The sequence below is a fragment of the Asparagus officinalis genome, chromosome 8 (genome assembly GCF_001876935.1).
Source record: "Asparagus officinalis chromosome 8, Aspof.V1, whole genome shotgun sequence".
In the NCBI taxonomy this organism is placed as follows: Eukaryota; Viridiplantae; Streptophyta; class Magnoliopsida; order Asparagales; family Asparagaceae; genus Asparagus; species Asparagus officinalis.
In genome coordinates, this window is record NC_033801.1 from 115,774,421 (window position 1) to 115,780,688 (window position 6,268).

General features: G+C 37.1%; 1 pseudogene; it reads right to left on the bottom strand.

The window, feature by feature from the left end:
• LOC109822799 lies at positions 339 to 5,525 on the bottom strand (annotated as a pseudogene).

Genomic DNA, 6,268 nt, shown 5'->3' on the forward strand with positions numbered 1-6,268 from the left:
ATTGGTTGTGATTTATCTCTTTCTTGTTCGTGTGGTTTCGAGCTCCGCTATGCACAACAAGAGCCAAACACTTTCGAAACCTTTTAGAGAGATTTCCTGTAAATCCCGCCTACTGAACTCTAGAAACTTCATTTCTATACCACGAATGGGAGATCATATTGTCCAAAGTATTTTCAACCCCTAAGAAGTATAGAGATGAAGAATCATGAGCTTCAAACATTTTTACGCCACGCATCAAGCGGTAACAAAATTGTTTTTTATTTTTTAATTTTACGAAAACAAGCAGCTACTCTACTCCACATAATTAAGATCTATGAGGCACAACAAGAGGAAATGATCGCCGAAAAAGGCAATTATAGAAGGGGTGCAGCCTTGCCGGGCTCATCAGCATTGTGCCGATGGACACCATGTTCATTTACCCTTGCAACAGCGTTGGGAGGATAATCTCCACCTAACCTTGTGTCAACACATTCCCAGACCTTGTTTAAAGTAAGCCTGGGTGTTGCCTGGACATATTCGATGAATGTCAAATGTGAGGCAGAAAAATAAATATAAAAAAATTTTAAAAAAATTTCTGCCTTCTCAAATTTTCGAGGCTACAGAAAAAGGCTAAGCAATCTTAACATCAAATCTGCAGCCATATAGAAAAACAGCAGTACTTAACCACATAACAAGACTCTGTTGATCACCTTGTGGTAATGTACAATCGTGAGGTCTGCGACCAGTCAAGAGCTCAGGAAGCATGACACCAAAGCTGTAAACATCACTCTTGGAACTCAGATGCCCTGTCATCTCGTACCTGCCGCCATTAAGAGAACTTAAATTTGAATTATATGATCGCTAAGCTGAATGTCATTACATGGAAGATCAAAATATTGGAATAGTAAAATGTACTCCGAAAATTCAGGAAGATATTTGAGTGGCATTGTACTTACTCAGAAGCATAATAACGAAAGGTTCCAAGAACGCCAGTAACGGTTAAGTTGCTTTGCCTTATCAAGAGCTTGAATTGACAGGTCAAAATCAGCTGTTTTTGCTACTACATTGCTGGACTTGATGTCTCCGTGTATGATACGAGGTTGTGCTGTCTCGTGTAAGTATATCAACTCCTTTAGCAATCCCTACCGCAATTTTCACTCTCTGCGCCCATGACAAAACTGGACCTTGTTCTTCCTCTATGTCGCGTTTTCACCCTGTATTAACTAGTTGTATTATGTGAAACAAAACATTGATCTTCAACTGATTACATCAGCTGGTTGGGAGGCAGTAGGGGTGGTTTTAATGAACTAGATAAATTCTAAACTTCTAAATGAACTTAGCATCTCAATGAGAGAAAGAACAATAGGTGTGATTTACATGTAAATCTTACTATAAACTTTGTCCTGAATTATAATTCAGAGAAACTAAGTTCCGGATTCCTGTGTAATTTTGCTAAACTAAAAATGATTAAACAAAGCTTAAAATTCCAGTCACCAAGTGTCGCTTCCTAGCACCATAAGCCTGCAGTCCTTACTACATCAAGTCATAAATACACTTAAGCAAGAAATTAGGTGTCAGAAATCTTAAGCTTATGGACTGTATACCACAATGTCTATCAATGTTAGCACTTAACAAACTGGAAATGAATTGGCATGAATTTCGTTCACATAAAAACATATCCAATCAAAAAAAAATGGCTCACTTCGAAATGTAGAACAAACATGGTTAGGTATACTGTACACATTCTAAATCTAATGAAGATGTTCTTTTCATTTCAGGATGGCCCCTTGAAATCAAGTGCTCTAGTGTCATGTAAAATAACCTCTTCATCAAATGCTTAATTACAATTTTCTGGAAACAGGAAAGAAATGTTCAAAATTTTAAATTCATGTGAGTAATGATAAGTGATCTTAGACATATATGAGCATGGTAATGGAACATATCTACGTCCATCACCACTGCTGAGCGGAGCACGTTTAAAATCTCAAACACATTGCATACATCTATAGCATATGAGCACTTTTGTATATGATATTTAAATTTCCTACAGTTCTTATGCAATTTTAAAATATGTTTTCAATTAATAAGAATACAACATGGCAATACATTGCCCGCACACAAGATACAGTTTCTCATTCCTATCAATATTGAAGCCTGCCTTCCAGTTTCACACTGAGGCTACAATTTAAACAAATGATACAAAAGAATACTGGGTATTTGATTTACGTATTTAACTACATTAAATGTTGATATGCAGTAAAATGAATCAAGAATTAAAGGTTAATATGCAGTAAAATGAATCAAGCTATTATATAAAGTACAAAGGAAAATGAAGTTCGCCAAAGCGGCAACATTTTCTTCCACAGTAAAGTCAAAATCTTAGACTGTGAACGGGGGGTCACACCCACAAGCGCGGAGGCAGAGCCCAGGTTCGGCCCACCCAAGACAATTTTTTCTAGGCTCTCCTATAAATACCCCGACTTCTTCTAGGGTTTCGGCAGGGTGGAGAAAAACAGACGCAAGGAGAAGAAAACAAGGGCTTCTTTTGGCGGTTAGAAAAGAGAGATCTTGAGGAGAGAGCTTTGGAGAGATTTTACAAGAGAGAGGTCAATTTCTTTTGGGTAAAAATCAAATCTTCTTCTTTTGAGACGAGCTTGTGGATTGTACAAGTCGTCGGTGTTCTTCTCATAGTGGAATCTCCCCTTCCCCTTCCCCGTGAACGTAGGCAAGTTTGTCGAACCACGTAAATCTCGTGTCTTTACTATTTTCTGGGTGTTAGCTATTGCTTATAGGTTCCCTTGACAATTCAGTCTTAGAACTGATGAGAGGAAGGGTGTATATCTCACTTTGTTGAGATATTTCACTTTTGTTCTTGTTTCCTTCGCGAAACAGGAACATAAAGGTTGGCTTGAGATTTTGTGAAAACAAAAGCCAGGGTTTTCTCTCGGATTATATCGCTTCCGCGGCGTGAGGGCGTGACTCTGCGCCCAACATAGACAGTTACAAGATTTATACTATAAATGAAATTATCACAGCAAGAACATGTTTCTCATTCAAAATGTATATAACTCTTTCAATTTATAAGCCTGTAAAATGCTTTCTGGATTTACCCTTGAGTGCCTTGACCATGTATTTTGTCCAAAAAGAGACCATCTGTCTGCACGCCATACAGCTATCCAACAAGGTATGGCTGCTCATCCCGGCGATAGGCATAAAGTACGTTTAACTTTGTGAATTATAGGGTTTCTTTAATGAGGTTAACAGCGAACATTTTCATAGAAAGATAAAGTACAAACCTCCCCTAGACATTGAGAAGGATACATAATCAAAGCACCTTAAATCTGACACACTAACCAACATATGTAATTGGATAATTAACTAAGCATGTAACTTTAGACATAGAGATGCTTTATTTACATTCTTTTAATAAGTTTTTAAGTGAATAACTGAATATAAAACATCAACATCTTGAGGTAATTTCAGAGTCTAACATAGGACATTTTTGACTCGAACAAAATACCACCTATTATTATATCATAATGAGAACTGATATAAGTTTGATACTGCCTTACCATGTAAAGTGTCACAAAGAGATCCCTTAGTTGTGAACTCATATGAAGGACATGGAGACCCCCATCAATACAGTAACCAAGTAGCTCAACAACATTTTCATGTTTCAGCCTGGACACAATGGAAAACTGTAACAACTAATATCAGGAATCAATTACATCAAGTCAGTAGTGATCCAATCTCTCAGGAAACGAGTTTCCAGACCTGTGCCCAAAATTCTTTGTCCGGTTGCTTATTAGGTTCTAATTTTTTAATAGCTGTTGATTTTCCAGTTTTTAGAACCCCATAATACACTGAACCATATAATCCCTCTCCAATCAGAGAATTGGTACCGAACTTATCTGTTATTTCACTCAACTCTTCAACAGGAATGGCAGGAACTGCAATTGGATGCACTTTGACAGATTGAATTCCATTGGGAGCAGAATCTGAGGCACGATAACCGCCATAATTGCCTGCATGATAGTTTTTGTTTTAAAAAATCATGGAAATATATCTAACCAGAGACATGGAAAAGACATGTAGAAACAACGTGGAATGGAAAAAGAGTGGGAAACACAGGCCATTTGATGCAGTAGGGTGACAAACAGAAGTAGACATGAATAAACTATGTGAATATCAATTGCAAATATTTTCTTATATATACTATAAGAGAATTACGCTGTGTGAATTAACCACATTGTAGAATACTGGAAATGTATCCTCACATTTAAGGAAAAACTATAGAACACCCTGGCACTTATAAAAGTACAGGCATGCGCTCAAACTGGTAAAAGACTACGAAAATACCCTCACACGTGGAAAAAACAACAAAGATGTCCTCGTACTTGAAAAATATCAAACAAAAAAAATCTAGCAAACCATCTGTTTCCTTGACAATTGGACTATGACACTCGTCCATGTTTGTGTCATGCACACATCACGTGCACCAAGATACTAGTCAATAAATTTATTGTGCCTCATTAGGTTCATGCATGTGAAGTGAAAATCAACAGTAATGACAATTCTTAGCTGAAGGTACTGGTGGGCTCCGGCACAATTACTACACTAACTGAAAGAATAATATTTTGTTCTAAGAGAATATAAGACATGTGATCCACAACTTACACTAATCCCTCCCCTTAACCAATATAGTTGCTAGGTTGTTGGCTAGAGCTGTTTGAGAAAGTTCATCCTAAACACATTTCATTTGTAATCTGGCATTGAAAACTCTTTTAAATTGACTATATTTTATAGCAAGTTATGACCATAATCCACAAGAGGACTATAAGAAGTTATAATTCTAGCAACAACAACAGGAATCAGCAAAAATAATTTTACCTATTGAATGGTGTCTAGTAAAGGGCCTTCCTCTATCAGTAGCTTGTTGAATGGCTTCTGCTCCACAGCATCGAAAGCACGCCATTAAGGAAGCTTTTTTTCTGAGCCTTGCTAGTAACAAGTAAAGAAGATGGTGCTAGACCAAGCAAATGAAATACAATCAAGGTTATCAATAGCGGATAGCATCGCGTAGCGGTAAGGCATTGCTAAGGCTATTTCGGGCTATTGCGGCAAAATAGGGGTAAAAACGTAAAGTCAAATAGGGGTCTAATTTAGATATGTATAAATACTAAAAAAAATAAAGAAAAATCTAAGAAATCTAAAAGTACATATTGGATGATTTAAAGAGATCCTAAACATGAAATAGACATATAACCATCACGTAACACCGAAGATGACTGGAGGAGTCAAAAAATCGTCGTCTTCAAGAAGAAGAACTTAGCGGTGATAGGACTGCCCTAAGAAGAGCTCACGATGAAGGAGGTGAGAAAATATCAAGGTAGGTGCCAGAGGCCATGGGAGGTGGCGAGAGTATGCTAAAAATCACAAGAGACGGTTGGAATGCAATGGTCAAGGGGTGAGTTTAATTTTAAAAAAATAAGCCTCAAACCGCTTTTAAATAGCAGTCAAAAAGCAAATTTCGAATGCAATCGCTCACTATTTACCGTTATGACATACTATTAACCGCTTTTGTGAACAGACATATTCTGTAATATGTCACCGCTATTGCGCGATAGCGTAGCGGACGATAACATCGCGGGAAGGGACCGCTAACGCTATTAGCGCTGCTATTGCGGGGCTATTTACCGCTATTTATAACAGTGAATACAATTAGTCAGTCATAATCATATAGAAATCATCAGTGAGTATAACAAACTAACCATGAATTGTATGTCGCATGAGTAGCAAGAATATGCTTTATTCGGCATGTTCAAGCCTTGGAGGATGGTGTTTAAAGGCTAAATTTGCAACCCCGTGATTTTGAAGTCATGGGTTAACATCATGGCATGCTATCAATATTTTAAAACTAGGCTGATTTTATCGATTTATCCCTGATATATAGGATTTGGGTTATGGCTGATACGATTTTTGTAAAAATATATCGCATATAGTTTTGGGTCGATTTTTCCCGATATATTGGTGGAAATCTAATAAAACGGCTGATTTATCGTGGGCTAAAATCACCCGGTCTTCAACAAGTACAATTTACATTCTAAGTGAACTGGTTCGGGTTTGGAGAGACAAAACCCTCTTTTTCCATATTTGACGAGCATACACTAAACAAAAATAATACTACCCTATTCTATTTCACTTCCACTAAACAAAAACAATTGGTAAGTGATCCTAAACATGTGTTATTTACATATTAGTATGTTTATGTTTCATTAAATGTGCTTAG